A 20,516-nucleotide genomic window follows, 5' to 3' on the forward strand; every position below is an offset into this window, starting at 1 on the left:
ATACTGCTCCTATATACAAGAATATAGCTACTATAATACTGCTGCTATATACAAGAATATAACTACTATAATACTTCTCCTATGTACAACAATATAACTACTATAATACTGCCCCTATGTACAAGAATATAACTACTATAATACTGCTCCTATGTACAAGAATATAACTACTATAATACTGCTCCTATATACAAGAATATAACTACTATAATACTGCCCCTATGTACAAGTATATAACTACTATAATACTGCCTTCTATGTAGTTGAATATGACTACTATAATACTGCCCCCTATGTACAAGAATATATCTACTATAATACTGCCCCTATGTACAAGAATATAACTACTATAATACTGCCCCTATGTACAAGTATATAACTACTATAATACTGCTCCTATGTACAAGAATATAACTACTATAATACTGCCCCTATGTACAAGAATATAACTACTATAATACTGCCCCTATGTACAAGTATATAACTACTATAATACTGCTCCTATGTACAAGAATATAACTACTATAATACTGCCCCTATGTACAAGAATATAACTACTATAATACTGCTCCTATATACAAGAATATAACTACTATAATACTGCTCCTATATACAAGAATATAACTACTATAATACTGCTCCTATATACAAGAATATAGCTACTATAATACTGCTGCTATATACAAGAATATAACTACTATAATACTTCTCCTATGTACAACAATATAACTACTATAATACTGCCCCTATGTACAAGAATATAACTACTATAATACTGCTCCTATGTACAAGAATATAACTACTATAATACTGCTCCTATATACAAGAATATAACTACTATAATACTGCCCCTATGTACAAGTATATAACTACTATAATACTGCCTTCTATGTAGTTGAATATGACTACTATAATACTGCCCCCTATGTACAAGAATATATCTACTATAATACTGCCCCTATGTACAAGAATATAACTACTATAATACTGCCCCTATGTACAAGTATATAACTACTATAATACTGCTCCTATGTACAAGAATATAACTACTATAATACTGCCCCTATGTACAAGAATATAACTACTATAATACTGCCCCTATGTACAAGTATATAACTACTATAATACTGCTCCTATGTACAAGAATATAACTACTATAATACTGCCCCTATGTACAAGAATATAACTACTATAATACTGCCTTCTATGTAGATGAATATGACTACTATAATACTGCCTTATGTTAGACAATACATCTACAATTGTACTGAAGGACCATTATTGTATCTTCTGCTTTCAAATACAAAATGATAGTAAATGTAGATCTGCAGGAAGCATTCATGGCGCTCTGGTGGGTTAGATAAGTGTTCCATGTGTACGCGTTATTATTCTGTATTTTTGTATGCACATCAGAAGTGTTGTCTGTGGAGAAAATGACAAAGCCTCACAGGATGAGAGTTCTGCTGGGGCCGGATCTAGCGTCCCAAGTTGTAATTGTTTCACTTGCTGCACCGTCAATTTGAGAATAATTGATGTTTTCTAAAATCTCATATTCCAGGCTCACCGAAGCCTGTGATTTATGGGACCGTGTGATCATCTGTCAAATCCAACGTGCTGCTATTTGCATCTTAAATGGAAAGAGTACATAGAGGATTAGGATCAGAAATAGTCATGTTAGGGATTACACTACACAAGTTATTGAGCCTTTTGATCTCAAAGTGCCATGTTAAAGTCCCATGATATCCAGTTTACCACTAATATACAGGGGATTAGGGTAAAGGAGACTTGGGTCAAAAGAAAGTTGGATACATGCTATATATAGGGAAGTTGACCGATATCACTCAGAGCCAGGCAGCTGCTGATAAAGCTTCTAATATATTCGGCTGTTTTAGGACGATGAAATATTTTTAGCTTCAATGTCACATGGGAGCAATTATATATTTACTTACTGCTAAATAGCTAGTGAGACGATTAAGGCATTGCTGGCTCTTCCATTAACAACTTTAATGCGAATGTCACGGTTGTCTCCCTGCTGTTTTGAGACTAGTGACAGCCTTAGGACTGGAGCCTACCATCTACATCTAGACTCATTTAAACAGTTTCCTGTCCTTTGGCGTCTCATGAGTTAATTTCAGTTTTTGTTGCCAGCAGCTCATAGCAGTGCAGGTCAGCTGTATCTGCTATGAGGCTTAAATACTGGATCGCTCCCAGCAGTCCTTGCTGCTGTTAGAATTCATTTTACTCTGGCCAGCCTGGTGGAAGGAGCTGCTGAGGAATTGTCCTGTGCCCATCCATCTGCTACTTTACTGTCTGCCTGCTGCTTTGAAGTTTGGTGTTTTGTATCCTTCTGTTTATTCCCCCGTCTGTCTTTCCTTTCCCTCCATGTTTATTTGTGTGGTGGTGAGTCTAGTGAACTCGTCGGCCTACTCACTAGCCAGGGTGAGTTTATGGCCAGCTGAGGGTCCAAGGTATCCTGTTCACCAATAGGTTGAAATAACCTGTATAGGGAGCTCATTAGTCAGCTTGAGGTGAGTTCAGGAGGTGCCCCCTCACCTCTCTCCCTAGCGGCAGGGACCTCCGTTGTATCGACCCCGGTGTTCCCCCTTCCCTTTTTGTTGGTGGTGTTTTGTAGTGCGTCAGACACCCGTCTGTCTGAAAGTGTGCGTCACACATTACATACGGACATCTCCTGCTCTATGCGTGACAGCGAACAGGTGAAATTTCTTGATTGCATCCTTGCAGCAATTATGGTCAAAAAGTTCAACCTTTGTCTCATAAGAGCATAACATGTTTTCCCAAATGTTTTTAACAAATGTGATGTAGGTTTTGGCCCCATGCCTTGACTCCCTAACCCACAGACGTACGTATGAATAATATGGTAGATTGTTATCACATGCACTACGCAACTTGTACTTGCTAGAAATTCCTGCAGCTCCTTTAATGTTGCATTAGGCCCCTCGGATAAATTTTCTTCTTGTCTTTTTATCAATTTTGCAGGGATGTCCAGTTTTAGGTAAATTAAGCCATCTTCATGGTGCTCTGTGATATATCTAATGTCTTGGACACTTCTTTGTGCCCTTCTCCTGACTTTGAACTTTTAACAATAAGATTCCTTTGCTGTGATGTAAGCTGTTTATGAACCATGGCTTTGGCTGTAAAATGCAATTAAGAAAATCTTTGTAACATGATGACAGCTTTGTACTGACTATTATTTGCCATGAGCGTAAATGTGATTGCCTAATCTGAACACAACCCAACCCCAACTATAAAAGGGTGTTCACACTTATGCAACCACATTTTTTTAGCTGTTATTTTTATTTTCCCACTCAAAATGATTTTTGGTTTGTATCTCAAAAGATCTGTTCAGCATATGGGTGAGATTAAAGGTGGAAAAATGTCTTAAATGATTGTTTTTAGTATGATTTTTTTCCATAGCAAAAATCTTAAATTTTAACAGGGGTGTGTAGACTTTTAACTAATGTCTTTCAGAACCTTTAATCAACTGTCACGCTAGGTATAGGGTTTGAAGATGGTGACCCCTGACCATTCCTCTTGCTGGTTCCTGGGGTACCTCACCACACTAGATAGTTTCCGCACCTATGCGTCGAGCCGAATACCTGACCTTGGGTATTAGGTATCCCTAGTCCTGGGCCCTAAATAGGGAACGGATGGGATGAGCTCTTTGTCAACCCCACTAAACACTATAGACGAGGATAACATGGGGGAAAATGCATGAACTACTTATCTAGAGATGACACACGTAGAAGTTCACAGAGGAGTGCAAGCCACCTGCTTGCAACCAAGGCTTGAATGAACTGAAAATATCACCAGCACTAGTCCAAGGAAGGAAAGGGTATATATGCACCAAGATATTGCTGATGATCAGCAACTGGTTGGAAGGTCCTGCTGGGTCCAAAAAGAGGACAGATGAATCCAGCAGGAAAGCTACCTATACCAATGAATACTGACAGCATGAACAATAGATAGTCAAGGAGCATTCTGCACAGCCAAACGCTGTGACCTTCTATGGCCAGAAACCACATGACTATCTGTCTCCTGTAACACACCCGTGACAGCAGCCTCCACACTACCAAAATCAGAGGAAGGGGAGAATTTGGGGTGGTTTGTTTATTTCATTACCTATGTCTGGGTACAATCTTAATTTCAATTTTTTTTAAAGACTGTATATAGCAGGGATTGTGTCTTGTACGTGCTGCCACTGCCTATATTTTTGATCTCTGAAAACATTTGCTTAAGATGGACCTGTACCTCTGGTATTAAATTTTGTAATTTATTTTCCCCCTTCCTCCTCTAATGATTACATTCCCTTCCTTAGACTTTCTCTTTATTCGTTAATTGCCCTTATCGTCAATTTAAGAGCCCATTTCAGAATTATGTTGTAAACAGAAAATTACGTTAACAGTATTTTCTTTGTAAATGGCGGTATATTTAATTAAGTCATTGTGCAAAAAGCTGAAAGCTGAAAGACTTCATTAGGAATGGAGAAATGCAAATGAACTCGCAGGTCCGGGGGATTCTGCCATCAAGTTGTTTTAATTTACGAAATTGACCATTAGACTAAATTGGCATGGGAGGTGGATAGGCTTTGATTTTGTGAAAGGTCGTCTTCTCACTGCTATACAGTGCCAAAACAAATGCTCCAAAAAATACTCTACAAACTTCCAGAGACAAAAAAACACTGCCATAATATATGAAAAAAAGAAGTGTTTGTTAGGTGATGTGTAATATGTAGAATAAATAAAGTACAATTGACATTGGTGATAGAGTAGTTCCTCAGTCAGGCATGGTGGAAGGAATGTAGGTGAATACAGGAGACAGTTCAATATTAGCTTTTACCTTGGAGAGGCAACGAGCTTGGTGGTTTCAACAATCTTACAAGACGCTCATTTTCACTCACAGGCAATAGCACAAAGACATTCTCCGGTGTAAAGGGGGCTTTACACGCTGCGACATCGCTAATGCGAACTCGTTGGGGTCACGGAATTGGTGACGCACATCCGGCCGCATTAGCGATGCCGTTGCGTGTAACACCGATAAGCGATTTTGCATCGTTGCAAAAACTTGCAAAATCGCTAATCGGCGACACGGGGGTCCATTCTCAAATCTCGTTACTGCAGCAGCAACGAGGTTGTTCCTCGTTCCTGCGGCAGCACACATCGCTGCGTGTGACGCCGCAGGAACGAGGAAGCTCTCCTTACCTGCCTCCCGGCCGCTATGAGGAAGGAAGGAGGTGGGCGGGATGTTACGTCCCGTTCAGCTCCACCCCTCCGCTGCTGTTGGGCGGCGGTTCAGTGACGTCGCTGTGACGCCGCACGGACCGCCCCCTTAGAAAGGAGGCGGTTCGCCCGTCACAGCGACGTCGCCGGACAGGTATGTATGTGTGACAGGTCTGGGCGATGTTGTGCGGCACGGGCAGCGATTTGCCCGTGTCGCGCAACAGATGGGGGCGGGTACCTACACTAGCGATATCGGGACCGATATCGCAGCGTGTAAAGTAGCCTTTACTCCCCCTAATGTGCTGTTAAACTTTGCCTATTTGGCGAATGTACTTTTCTCTCACAGGTATAAGCCTCCTGCTCCCCTCTGGGGTGGTAATTCTCGCCTCTCTCTAATTGTTTATGTGGGCTGGTCTTCTCTATATAACACAAGTTACCTCCACTGCAGCTACGGTTGGAGCTTTCTACTTGCCCTAGTGGCTCTGTCTTAGCGTAATGCACCTTTTATAACGCATGCTATGCTAGCCTATTTTCTAGATAGTACTTACTCTATATAGTAACAGTATTATAATAGTTTTATTTTTGTATATAGGAGTACTATTATAGTACCTATACAGTGGGTACGGAAAGTATTCAGACCCCTTTAAATTTTTCACCCTTTGTTTCATTGCAGCCATTTGGTAAATTCAAAAAAATTCATTTTTTTCATTAATGTACCCTCTGCACCCCATCTTCACAGAAAAAAAAACCCAGAAACATAGAATTTTTTAAGAATTTATTTAGCAATAAAAACTGAAATATCACATGGTCATAAGTATTCAGACCCTTTGCTAAGACACTCATATGTTGTGAATGTTAGTTATGTCTTGGCTGCTGGGAGGCTCCCTCTGGTGGCCAGGAAGGGTTTGGACAGAGACCAGGTGTGTTGTGCAGTGGGTGTTTCCTTTCCTAACTCTCTGCTTATTTAAGTCCTGGTCTGATTGCAGGCTGTTGCCGGATGTCAGTTGTTCTTTGTATCTCCAGCCTGCTTAATCCTGCTCTACATCACATCCACTCCAGATAAGTTCTTGCTCTTTATTTATTGCCTGGATCTTTTGCTTATCTGGGTTTGTCACTTGTTGTGGTTGGTTTCAGTTTATTTCCTTCCAGGGATTTTCCCCCTCAGTGGATTGTTGAGGAACTCCTTGCAGTTCTGTGTGGAGTATAGCTCCTTTGGGTCCATGTGTTTATGGCTTGTTGAATTTGTTATAATTCTTGTTTTCTGTTCATTGGTATGACAAGGGCACCTGGTATAGGACGGAGTTCAGATCGAGCGATCTGAGGGCCTTTTTGTACTATCAGGAAGTTGGTATTTTGCAGGGTTTTTCTCTGGCCACCATCAGTCCCTTTCCTGTCCTTGCCTATTTTAGTCAGCGGGGGCCTCACCTTTTGCTAATCCTGTCATCTACCTGTGTATTGTGTTTTTCCTATATCACCGCAGTCTTTGAATGTGGGGGGCTTGCTATTCTTGTCTATTTTCTGAGGCAGAGAGTTATTCATCTTTCCTACCTTTAGGATAGTTAGTTCTCCATCTGGGTTCGCGGTGCACAGGATGTTAGTTCACCCCTCGGCTACTTCTAGTTGTGTTGGTTAGTAAGGGGATGGCGGCCAGATTAGTTGCCAAGGCTCTTGTCACCTTTTTGCCAATGATTTGTGGTGGTCTTCCATGGTTCTGGAGCATAACAGTACATCCGGCCAAACAAATTTAAAGGGTACTCTTAAGAAGGAAATAAAAAAGAAGAAAAAGCTGCTGAGAAAATTTTTTTTTTTTTTGGTGTTTTTCCTCTTCTTCTTTGGGTTCTGTGGAAGATTTCTTTTGTCTAGCATGGATGAATTGGGTGAGCGTGTTGCTCATCTTGATGCTAAGGTTCGTCATATAGAGTCTTATCTTGCACAGACTCCCCTTGCAGAGCCTAAAATTCCCGTTCCTGAATTTTTTTCGGGAGATAGGTCGAGATTTTTGAGCTTCAAAAATAATTGTAAATTATTTTTTGACCTGCGCCCTAAGTCCTCAGGGAATCCCGTACAGCAGGTTAAGATTGTCATCTCCTTGCTGCGTGGTGACCCTCAGGACTGGGCCTTCTCTTTAGCGTCTGATGATCCGATTCTCAATGATGTGGACTCCTTTTTTCAGGCCTTGGGATTATTATATGACGAACCCAATATCGTGGACCAAGCAGAAAAGGTCTTGTTGTCCTTAACTGAGGGTTTGGATTCTGCAGAAACGTTTTGTCAGAAATTTCGTAAGTGGGCGGTCCTTACCAAATGGAATGATGATGCGCTTGTGGCTCTTTTTCGCAAGGGTATTGCGGATGCTGTGAAGGATGTAATGGTAGGATTTCCCGTCCCTTCTGGTCTTGATGCCTTTATGACCTTGGCCATTCAGATTCATAGGCGTTTACGTGAGCGCAGGAAGATACCTTCCTGGTTTGTGCCTGTGGAACAGCCTTTGGAGCCTATGGAGTGTGATAGGGTCCTTTCTAATGCTAGTCGGCAGGGGTTCAGACGGAAGAATAGACTGTGCTTCTATTGTGGAGACTCTTCTCATAACATCTCTGTCTGCCCTAAATGTGAAAGGAGATTGGCTACTTCTGTTACTGTGGGTTCTTTGCAACCAAAGTTTCTTTTGTCTGTCACATTGATTTGCTCATTGTCTTCCTTTTCTGCATTTGCCTTTGTGGACTCAGGGGCAGCGCTCAATTTGATGGATTTTGGGTTTGCTAGGGATTGTGGTTTTCCCATGGTTCCTTTGCAAACTCCTATTCCTTTAAGGGGCATTGATGCTACCACTTTGGCAGAAAATAAACCCCAATTTTGGACCCAGGTGCCTATGAGAGTTGCACCAGCGCATCAGGAAACTTGTACATTTTTAGTATTGCATAATCTACAGGATACCTTGGTACTGGGATTTCCGTGGTTGTGTGACGCCCTGGGCAAGCCAGGGGTCACAGGTCATGACACCACTACACCCTACACCCCGGATAGGTACACCAAAGCTACACCAAAAATCCTTGTTGCCTTCCTCCAGGGGCTGATGTCCACACCAGGAAGTGGGCCAGGCGGTTGGCTCCGCCCACCGAGGAGTTCACAGTCCTGGAGGCGGGAAAACCAGAGAGATGAGTCTAGTCAGAGTTGAAGTGAGAGTGAAGTGGTAGAGGAGCAAGTGAGAGGAGTAAAAGTGGAAGAGAAAGTGACAGTTGAGAGAGCCTGAAGTTGGTCCGGGTGTGTGCCCCGGACTGAGAACAGCAAGGTTGGCAGACGGCGGTGACCGTCTGCAGGAGAGGCTGATCGGAGGTTGCCGAAAGGACCGTGGACGGGTGGTGGCCCGGCGGTACCGGAACGGTATACGAAGAGAAGCCAGCACCATTGGCAGGGGCCTTTCGGATCCCGGCAAGGCTAGGAGTCGCCGTGAATTTGCCAAATCCGTCAGTGAAGGGGACCTCCGGGTCTCCCAACAACTAAGTCCCGATTGAAGGCAACAGTCCAACCGTAGGAGAGAGATACCGCCACCGCCAAGGCACCAGTTTCACAGGGCCAGCGCCTGCGGGCAGAGAGGGGCTCCTCCGGCCCATATCCAAGCCGGGGAGCGGGTAACCGGTGGGAACCCATCGCTACCAACATTTCATTAGGTGCAGGGACAGAGACCGTCATCGTCAACTACCCCACCCTACCCCATTACCGGGCCCCGGGACAACCAACCCCCTACCCACGGAGGGGAGAAATAACAACAAAGCTGCTCCCTGTCACCGCTCCCGGGATCCCCATACAGAGCAGCGGTGGTGTCCACACAATCACCACAACCGTGGGTGGCGTCACGGACAATAAATCCCCAAAACCAATCCGCTTTTCACTCACGGGCGAGGAGCGCCGCTCGAGTCCCCGGGATCTGGCCCATTGCTCGAGCCACCTAGCAGCAGCGGCCGCAGCAGCAGCGGCAGCCAGACCCGAGCAGTGGGAGAGCGCAGCGTCCCCTCCTCCGCCCGCGACAACTTGGCGTCACGAACAGGATCTTACCGCTCTGCCGTTGGGTAGAGGTGCGCCTTGTTACCGCCGGAGGTGTCCGGCCGAAAAATTTCGTAAGACGCCATCTTTGGCGCTAAGAGTTCCCGCTCGAGCGTCTTCTCGAGTAGCGGAGGCGCGAAGACCAAAACCCCGCCCCGATAGAGGAGGGGCCGGAAAGAGGCTAAGGGGGACGAAATGGCGACTGGTCGCATGTAGCCTTGGCTATAAAGGCAGGGACGCCAGGACTCTGCAGCCATCTTGTTCCTGGGAGAAGCCGCCAGCAACATGTGGATGCCGTCCCGAAGCACCGTAGCCCCCGCGCCTGGAACCGCGGCGTGGGTGGAAATCCGAACCGCGCAGCTCTACCAGAGGCTGCAGGTCAAAATGCAGCTCCTCATGGAGGAGTGGGAGACCAACATGGCGGAGGCTATAGCGGCCGTGCGGAGACGCGAGGAGGAAGCTGAGGAAGGGAGGGTGAGTGACCCACGCCCCGATGCCCGAAGGGCCGGTCATCGCGGCTGCGGGACCCGGTCTAAACCCTCTCGCCCTGCTACCTCCCTCGCCACCCCTCCCGGAAGCCGTGACCCCACTACTAGGCCCGCTGCCACCGCAACCGGTAGCGATACCCAGCATGTCCGCCCAGGCGGATCGGCCTGTAGCCGGAGCCCGAAGCCGACCGGAGGTGCTGCCATGGAAAGCCCCGAAAACTGAACCGGAGGCGTCCCCCGAGAAAGTCCCCGAGCCGGAGCCGATAGCCCGCTCCGTGCCGAAGGCCCAACAGAGGAAAGCCCCTGTGCCCATCCCCCACACCTCGGCTGAGGTTGCGCCGGGTTGCCGCTGCAAGGCGGCGCCCAAGGCCAAGTCACCGCGGGGCCTGCCGCCCAGATCACCAGCGGTGGGCAGTGTCCAACATGCCCCGCGAGGCCCGACCCGTGCGCCGGAGCTTGCAGCAGCGCCGTACTGGGACAGGGAGCCGGTACCGTTGGGCATGGAAATCGAGGAGAGAGAAAGAAGGAAGGCGGAGATGGTGGCCCGTACGATACGGGAGAAGGAGATCCGGAGACAAGCGACCTTCCGTGTCCGGGGACCGCTGTATGAGGGGCAGGTGAGGCGGTTTGATGTCCGCCGGGGCTATGGATTCATTTATGAACCGGGCCTGGAGGCCGAAGTGTTTATAGCCCGGCGGGATGTGAATGCTCACCTGCCAGAAGAGCACCCGGGCCGCAACTTGATGCCAGGGGACCTTGTACAGTACACCAGGCACTGTGGGGAGAGTGGGTGGTTTGTGCTGGATGCCAAGCTAAGGGGCAGCCAGGAAGCCCGTGTGAGCGCCGCGCCCCCTCCCTCAGGTGATGTCGAAGACTCAGAGTAAGGGCAGCGGAGCACCGTTGCACCATCCCCGTTGGGACCACCTGTATGTGTGTGTTTTAAAAGTTTTGAAAAGTTTTTGAAGAAAATGAAAATGATTACCGAAGGTTAACCTGATTGTCTGCAACCGTGATTTGGAACCGGCCGTTGCCGGCATTGTTGTCCCCGTGGGGACCATCCACAGTTTATGCATAGAAACTTCTATGAACAGGCCCGAGAACTTGCAGGGCAACCACAAATGTTAGTGGGTTGTAAATAAAAATGTTGTGTTGCAGCTAACCGTTACCGCCTCCGGAGAGGTAGATTGGAGGGAGGGCCCGCAGTGGAGCAGGCTGGGGCCCAGCCACCACCGGAACCGGTGGCTACCCTTTGGAGGGGAAGGACAGATCCCGCTCGGGTGACTTGGTTCAGGACTGGGGTCAAGGGGTGCTGCCTGTTTCTTAGGGGCAGCATCAGGGCCAGGTTACTTGGGTGGGAGAGAGCGGCAGCAGCAACCGTTTGAAATGTTACCGTAACGTTTAAGAAAAGTGCCTCCCGTTGTGGGATGATGTTCTTCTAATTGTATGTGTTACCGTTTTTTATCTTTTTCAGAAAAATAAAACCGGTGTTAGACGGGCAGCCCGCGGACGGTCTGCATTTTGCTAAGGGGGAATGTGACGCCCTGGGCAAGCCAGGGGTCACAGGTCATGACACCACCACACCCTACACCCCGAATAGGTACACCAAAGCTACACCAAAAATCCTTGTTGCCTTCCTCCAGGGGCTGATGTCCACACCAGGGGGTGGGCCAGGCGGTTGGCTCCGCCCACCGAGGAGTTCACAGTCCTGGAGGCGGGAAAACCTGAGAGATGAGTCTAGTCAGAGTTGAAGTGAGAGTGAAGTGGTAGAGGAGCAAGTGAGAGGAGTAAAAGTGGAAGAGAAAGTGACAGTTGAGAGAGCCTGAAGTTGGTCCGGGTGTGTGCCCCGGACTGAGAACAGCAAGGTTGGCAGACGGCGGTGACCATCTGCAGGAGAGGCTGACGGAGGTTGCCGAAAGGATCGTGGACGGGTGGTGGCCCGGCGGTACCGGGACGGTATACGAAGAGAAGCCAGCACCATTGGCAGGGGCCTTTCGGATCCCGGCAAGGCTAGGAGTCGCCGTGAATTTGCCAAATCCGTCAGTGAAGGGGACCTCCGGGTCTCCCAACAACTAAGTCCCGATTGAAGGCAACAGTCCAACCGTAGGAGAGAGACACCGCCACCGCCAAGGCACCAGTTTCTCAGGGCCAGCGCCTGCGGGCAGAGAGGGGCTCCTCCGGGCCATATCCAAGCCGGGGAGCGGGTAACCGGTGGGAACCCATCGCTACCAACATTTCATTAGGTGCAGGGACAGAGACCGTCACCGTCAACTACCGGGCAAAAGCAACAGCAGCCGTCCGTGGGAACCGTCTTTCCAGCCGTGTGTTTTACCGAGAACTGTGTCAACGTCTCAGGCTGAGTGAGTACCACCGTGCCGTACGGCACAGCGCTGCCCCCGCGACCCTGCACCTCACCAAGCCCCGCACCCGGCCTGCCATTCACCCCTACCCCATCACCGGGCCCCGGGACAACCAACCCCCTACCCACGGAGGGGAGAAATAACAACAAAGCTGCTCCCTGTCACCACTCCCGGGATCCCCATACAGAGCAGCGGTGGTGTCCACACAATCACCACAACCGTGGGTGGCGTCACGGACAATAAATCCCCAAAACCAATTCCCTTTTCACTCACGGGCGAGGAGCGCCGCTCGAGTCCCCGGGATCCGGCCCATCGCTCGAGCCACCGAGCAGCAGCGGCCGCAGCAGCAGCGTCGGCCAGACCCGAGCAGTGGGAGAGCGCAGCGTTCCCTCCTCCGCCCGCGACAGTTGCAGACCCATAATCCGGTTCTTGACTGGAGATCCTTGTCGGTAGTTAGTTGGGGTTGTCAAGGTTTGCATCAGGACCTTTCCGTGTCGTCCACGTCTGCTCAGGCGGTTGATGTTCCGGCTTTCTTGTCTGATTTCCGTGATGTATTTAATGACCAGGAATCTGATTCTCTGCCCCCACACCGGGACTGTGACTGTGCCATTGAGTTGGTGCCCGGTTGTAAATTTCCCAAGGGGCGTATTTTCATCTTGTCTGTGCCCGAACATGATGCCATGCGGTCATACATCAGAGAATCATTGGAGAAGGGGCACATTCGGCCCTCATCTTCTCCTTTGGGTGCTGGCTTCTTCTTTGTTGCTAAGAAAGATGGTTCGTTGAGGCCTTGTATTGATTACCGTCTTCTTAATAAAATTACAGTCAAATATCAGTACCCTTTGCCTCTGATGTCTGATCTGTTTTCTAGAGTGCAGAGTGCCAAATGGTTTACGAAACTGGATCTCAAGGGTGCGTATAATCTCATCCGTATTAAGGAGGGTGATGAATGGAAGACGGCTTATAATACTCCTGAGGGGCATTTTGAGTACCTAGTGATGCCTTTTGGGCTCACTAATGCACCCTCCGTCTTCCAGGCCTTCATGAATGATATTTTTCGGGACCTTATTGGTAAATTTTTGATTGTGTATTTGGATGACATCTTGATTTTTTCTGATGATTGGGTCTCTCATGTGGGGCAAGTACGGGAGGTTTTTCAGATACTTAAGGATAATGCACTGTACGTTAAAGGGTCAAAGTGCCTCTTTGGGGTGCAAAGGATTTCCTTTTTGGGCTTCATCCTGTCTCCCTCCGCTATTGAAATGGACCCGGTTAAGGTTCAGGCTATTTACGACTGGGTGCAACCGACTTCTCTAAAATCCCTGCACCGTTTTTTGGGGTTGGCTAATTTTTACCGTAAAATTATAGCCAATTTTTCTGCCATTGTCAAACCTCTGACAGATTTGACAAAGAAGGGAGCTGATGCTGAGCATTGGACCCCTGAGGCTATTGTGGCCTTCCAGGAGCTTAAAAGGCGATTCACTTCTGCCCCAGTTCTGCAGCAACCTGATGTGTCTCGCCCATTTCAAGTTGAGATCGATGCCTCAGAGATCGGAGCAGGTGCTGTGCTGTCTCAACGAGACGCTACTTCGGGTAAACTTAAGCCCTGTGCCTTTTTCTCTCGGAAGTTTGCTCCTTCTGAACGGAATTATGATGTGGGGAACCAGGAATTATTGGCTATGAAGTGGGCATTTGAAGAGTGGAGGCATTGGTTGAAGGGGGCTAGGCATCAAGTGGTAGTGCTTACGGACCACAAGAATCTCATCTATCTGGAATCGGCCAAGAGGTTGAATCCTCGGCAGGCCAGGTGGGCTTTGTTTTTTACCCGGTTTAATTTTGTGGTCTCTTTTTTGCCGGGCACCAAGAATGTTAAGGCCGATGCCCTTTCCAGGAGTTTCTGCGCTGACTCTTTGGAGGTTGTCGAACCATCTACTATCCTGAATGATGGTGTAGTTTTCTCGGCTATTTCGCCTGATCTGCGGTTGGCACTGGCGGAATTTCAGGGGGATAAACCTGAGAGATGTCCTACAGGGAAACTGTTTGTCCCAGACCAATGGAGAGACCGAGTTGTCTCTGAGGTTCATTGCTCTGTTTTGGTGGGGCATCCTGGCATTTTTGGTACTCGGGATCTTGTGAGATGCTCTTTTTGGTGGCCTTCCCTGTCCCGAGATGTCCGTCATTTTGTGCAGTCGTGTGGAGTTTGTTCTAGGTCCAAGCCCTGTTTTTCACGTTCTAGTGGGCTATTATTGCCTTTGCCTGTACCTAAGAAACCTTGGACGCACATTTCTATGGATTTTATTTCAGAGCTTCCCGTCTCTCAGAAAATGACTGTGATTTGGGTGATCTGTGACAGATTCTCCAAGATGGTCCACTTGGTTCCCCTATCTAAGTTGCCGTCTTCATCAGAGTTGGTGCCTTTGTTTTTGCAACATGTTGTCCGTTTGCATGGTATTCCCGAAAACATTGTTTCTGACAGAGGGGTGCAGTTTGTATCCAGGTTTTGGAGGATTTTTTGCTCCAAATTGGGTGTTCAGCTGTCTTTCTCCTCGGCGTTTCATCCTCAGACCAACGGTCAGACTGAAAGGGCTAACCAGACCCTGGAGACCTATTTACGGTGTTTTGTTTCTGCGGATCAGGATGACTGGGTTTCATTTTTGCCTTTGGCTGAATTTGCCCTTAACAATAGAGCTAGCTCCACCACGTTGGTGTCCCCCTTTTTCTGCAATTTTGGGTATCACCCTAGGTTCCTCTCAGGGCAGCTTGAGGCGTCTGACTGTCCGGGGGTGGATTCGGTGGTCGACAGAATGCAGCAGATTTGGGGGCAGGTAGTGGATAAATTGTTTCAGTCCCAAGAAACTGCCCAAAAGTTTGCCAACCGGCGTCGGACTGTTGGTCCCCGGTTTAAAGTTGGGGACATGGTGTGTTTGTCCTCTAAAAATATTCCTATGAGAGTTCCGTCTCCTAAATTTAAGCCCAGTTTTTTTGGACCTTATAAGATTTTGGAGATTATTAATCCTGTATCTTTCCGTTTGACTCTGCCTGCGTCATTTAAGATTCACAATGTCTTCCATAAGTACTTGTTGAAGAAACATGTGGAGCCGGCAGTTCCTGCAGCAGCGCCTCCTGACCCTGTTTTGGTACAAGGGGATCTGGAGTATGAGGTTGAAAAAATTCTGGATTCCCGTCGCAGTAGGCGTCAGCTTCAGTACCTTGTGAAATGGAAGGGTTATGGGCAGGAGGATAACTCTTGGGTTGTGGCTTTTGACATTCATGCGGACAGGTTGGTTCGCGCCTTCCATCATGCTCATCCCGAGCGACCCGGTGGCATGGGTGAGGGTTCGGTGACCCCTCCTCAAGGGGGGGGTACTGTTGTGAATGTTAGTTATGTCTTGGCTGCTGGGAGGCTCCCTCTGGTGGCCAGGAAGGGTTTGGACAGAGACCAGGTGGGTTGTGCAGTGGGTGTTTCCTTTCCTAACTCTCTGCTTATTTAAGTCCTGGTCTGATTGCAGACTGTTGCCGGATGTCAGTTGTTCTTTGTATCTCTAGCCTGCTTAATCCTGCTCTACATCACATCCACTCCAGATAAGTTCTTGCTCTTTATTTATTGCCTGGATCTTTTGCTTATCTGGGTTTGTCATTTGTTGTGGTTGGTTTCAGTTTATTTCCTTCCAGGGATTTTTCCCCTCAGTGGATTGTTGAGGAACTCCCTGCAGTTCTGTGTGGAGTATAGCTCCTTTGGGTCCATGTGTTTATGGCTTGTTGAATTTGTTATAATTCTTGTTTTCTGTTCATTGGTATGACAAGGGCACCTGGTATAGGACGGAGTTCAGATCGAGCGATCTGAGGGCCTTTTTGTACTATCAGGAAGTTGGTATTTTGCAGGGTTTTTCTCTGACCACCATCAATCCCTTTCCTGTCCTTTCCTATTTTAGTCAGCGGGGGCCTCACCTTTTGCTAATCCTGTCATCTACCTGTGTATTGTGTTTTTCCTATATCACCGCAGTCTTTGAATGTGGGGGGCTTGCTATTCTTGTCTATTTTCTGAGGCAGAGAGTTATTCATCTTTCCTACCTTTAGGATAGCTAGTTCTCCGGCTGGGTTCGCGGTGCACAGGATGTTAGTTCACCCCTCAGCTACTTCTAGTTGTGTTGGTTAGTAAGGGGATGGCGGCCAGATTAGTTGTCAAGGCTCTTGTCACCTTTTTGCCAATGATTTGTGGTGATCTTCCATGGTTCCGGATCATAACACTCATATTTAAGTCACATGCTTTCCATTTCTTTGTGATCCTCCTTGAGATGGTTCTACTCTTTCACTGGAGTCCGGCTGTGTTTAATTAAACTGATAGGACTTTATTTGGAAAGGCGCACACCTGTCTATATAAGACCTCACTGTGCATGTCAGATCAAATGAGAATCATGAGGTCAAAGGAATTGCCCAAGGAGCTCAGAGACAGAATTGTGGCAAGGTACAGATCTGGCCATGGTTACAAAAGAATTTCTGCAGTACTTAAGGTTCCTAAGAGCACAGTGGCCTCCATAATCCTTAAATGGAAGATGTTTGGGACAACCAGAACTCTTCCTAGACCTGGCCGTCCAGCCAAACTGAGCAATCGTGAGAGAAGAGCCTTGGTGAGAGAGGTAAAGAAAAAACCTCCAGAGATGCAGTAGGGAGAAAGTTCCACAAAGTTAACTATCACTGCAGCCCTCCACCAGTTGGGCTTTTATGGGAGAGTGGCCCGACGGAAGCCTCTCATCAGTCCAAAACATATGAAAGCCCGCATAGAGTTTGCAAAAAACACATGAAGGACTCCCAGACTATGAGAAATAAGATTCTCTGGTCTGATGAGATGAAGATAGAACTTTTTGATGATAATTCTAAGCAGTATGTGTGGAGAAAACCAGGCACTGCTCATCACCTGCTCAATACAATCCCAACAGTGAAACATGGTGGTGGCAGCATAGTGCTATGGGGGTATTTTTCAGCTGCAGGGACAGGACGACTGCTTGTAATTGAAGGAAAGATGAATGCAGCCAAGTACAGAGATATCCTGGAAGAAAACCTCTTCCATAGTGTTTTGGACCTCAGACTCGGCCGAAGGTTCACCTTCCAACAAGACAATGACTCTAAGCACACAGCTAAAATAATAAAGGAGTGGCTTCAGAACAACTCTGACCATTCTTGACTGGCCCAGCTAGAGCCCTGACCTAAACCCAATTGAGCATCTCTGGAGAGACCTGAAAATGGCTGTCCACCAACGTTCACCATCCAACCTGAGGGAACTGGAGAGGAGCTGCAAGGAAGAATGGCAGAGGATCCCCAAATCCAGGATCCCAAGAAGACTCATGGCTGTACTAGCTCAAAAGGGGGCTTCTACTCAATACTGAGCACAGGATCTGAATACTTATGACCATGTGATATTTCAGTGTTTCTTATTTAATAAATTTGCAAAAACTTCTCCATTTCTGGGTTTTTTTCTGTCAAGATGGGGTGCAGAGTGTACATTAATGAGAAAAAAAAACTTTTTTGAATTTACCATATGGCTGCAATGAAACAAAGAGTGAAAGGTTTAAAGGGTTCTGAATACTTTCCGTAACCACTGTATTCTTGTTCATAGGAACAGTTATATTCTTCTATACTGTATATGGGCAGTATTATAGTAGTTAAATTCTTGTACATAGGGGGGCAATATTATAGTAGTTAAATTCTTGTACATAGGGGGGCAGTATTATCGTAGCTATATTCTTGTACATAGGGGGTAGTATTATATTAGTTATATTCTTGTATATAAGAGCAGTATTATAATAGCTATATTCTTGTACATAGGGGCAGTATTATAGTAGTTATATTCTTGTACATAGGAGCAGTATTATAGTAGCTATATTCTTGTACATAGGGGCAGTATTATAGTAGTTATATTCTTGTATATAGGAGCAGTATTATAGTAGTTATATTCTTGTACATAGGGGCAGTATTATAGTAGTTATATTCTTGTATATAGGGACAGTAATATAGTAGTTATATTCTTGTACATTGGAGCATTATTATGACACGCCTGCTTCGGGGCCGTGGGGTGACTCGTTCGGGGGGTTGGGACAGGACATCATGGCGGAGAGGCCCGGTTCTGTGACCCCGGCGGTGTCATTAAATAAAGGTGTAGGGGATGATGTTAGGTTCTTGACTAAACCACCTGTGGTGTGCGGCCAGGTATTAGTTGCTGCGGAGGAGGTCTTCTCTGGAGCGGTTGATGACGCAAATAAGATGGTACAGCTCCCAACTGGCAAAGCTCTGGACCCAGGGAGGATGTGGGGAGTGGTAGTCCCCTGCTGCTGTGCAGCTGTGGTGCAGGAAGGATCGGACGATACAGGGGTTGCAGTTAAAGTTCTTTACTCACTGAGTTGTCGCCACCTTCGGACTGCCGGACTACGCTGTCATGGACTCTGGACGATCCCGGATAGTTCGGAGGCCAGAACCAGTGTGTATTTTAGTGAGTCCTTCCTCCCTGTGCTGTGTTGTGTGAGTCCCTGCGGCTTGAAGTTTCGCTGGGACCAGAGTCCTTGTATTGGCTACGTTCCTGTCCTATATGGTTGGCAGCACGAGTCCATTACTGGTGCCGCTCTTTTCTCATGACTCCTGGCTCTATATGCTGCTGTGCCCCAGGCTCTGTGTGTGGGCAAGAAGACTTGACACCCTCTGTCCGGCGGATTCTGGTGGCGGGACGTGCAATGTCAACCATCCTAGGGCTCCGCACCCTGAAGAGTGCTCCGGTCCTAAAGGGGCTATCAGCTCTTCCCTCAGTGACCATGTTCTCCTACGTTTCTTTTGTTTTCCAGTTTCTGTCTGACCTCTGACTGTCTGTGTGTATCTGTTTCCCTCCTCCGGGTCCTGGAACAAATTCCTCCAGCCGCCCGTCCCCAGGGCCCCTCTCCTGCAGCTCTGCTTCTTCCTCCTCTCTTCTCAGACTGTCCCTTCCTTTGTCTAGGGTGAAAACTCAAACTCTGTGTGTGTCGCCTTACTCCCCATGTCAAGCTCATCCCCCTGGATTTCTGAACTAGTGAGCAGAGGGTCCACTACATTAGTGATGGCCACCCTCCAATGTTTCTTCCCTAACTCAATTCCGGTGAGAGGGCAACTAACTGTGTATGGTGGGGAATTATGGTGGTTTACCCGTGGTGACCTCCTCAGTATCCAAGATGAATACTGCACCTCGGGTGAGGTGAAGAACCCTGTGGGACCTGAAGCCACAGGGGCGCCACAATTATAGTAGTTATATTCTTGTACATAAGGGCAGTATTATAGTAGTAATATTCTTGTACATAGTGGCAGTATTAAAGTAGTTATATTTTTGAACATAGGGACAGAAAATGTCACTGGTCACTGCAGCCTCAGGGACACACTGAGGCCAGCAGGGGAGCCCTTGGCTGTGAGAAGAGGTGATGTCACTCAGTTAACTAGAATTCACAGCTGCGAGCTCCCATGGTGCCAACTGTGACCGCTGGTGAACTCACTGCCAGATTGGCAAACTGTCAGATTGTGTAACACCATAGCAAAGCAGTTGATATCGTGAGAACCACAGTGAACTTGCTGCCAGATTGCTGGACTGCTTTGCCGCCGAGTCACATAATCTGAAAGTCTGTGAATCTGACAGCGATTTCAACTGACCTCACTGCTGGTGGTTCCCATAGTACCCTCTGTGTGAGCCACCAACTGGGACTGCAGCTGAACTAGCTGCTGGATTGCCGGATTGTCAGTTTGTGTGACATGGCGGCAAAGCAGTTCGGCAATCTGGCAGCGAGTCTGCTGGCGGTCACCATTGGTACTTTGAGAACCGCAGCTGTGATGGCCGGTGAACTCGCTGCCGGATTGTCGGAATGGTCTGCTGCCGTGTCACACATTCCGACAGTCCGGCAATCTGGCAGCGAGTTCAACTGAGGTCACAGTTGGTAGTTCCCATTGTACCCTCTGTGTGAGTCACCAACTGTGACCGCAGGTGATCTCGCTGCTGGACTGCCAGACTGTAGGATTGCATGACACGTTGGCAGATCAGTTCGGCAATCCGGCAGCGAGCTGATCATTGGTCACAGTTAGTACCATCAGTGGCCCAAGCTGTGACCACAAATGAACTGAGTGATGTTATCACTTCTCACAGGTGAGGGCTTCCCCGCTGCCCTCAGTATGTCTTGGAGGCTACAGTGACTAGTTACGTTTTCTGTCACTGCAGCCTATGGATGTAGCAGAGCCAAGGAATATTGTAGGATGTAATTGTGGATTACGTTCGACCTGCAGAGTTTTTTGGGGGTTAATAAATGGGTGAAAGAGGGTGTCTGTGTTTTTTATTTTAAACAATATATTTTTCTGTGTTTGTGTTTATTTTTTTGACTTACAAGGTTTGTAGT

The sequence above is a fragment of the Anomaloglossus baeobatrachus genome, chromosome 5 (genome assembly GCF_048569485.1).
Source record: "Anomaloglossus baeobatrachus isolate aAnoBae1 chromosome 5, aAnoBae1.hap1, whole genome shotgun sequence".
Classification (NCBI taxonomy): Eukaryota; Metazoa; Chordata; class Amphibia; order Anura; family Aromobatidae; genus Anomaloglossus; species Anomaloglossus baeobatrachus.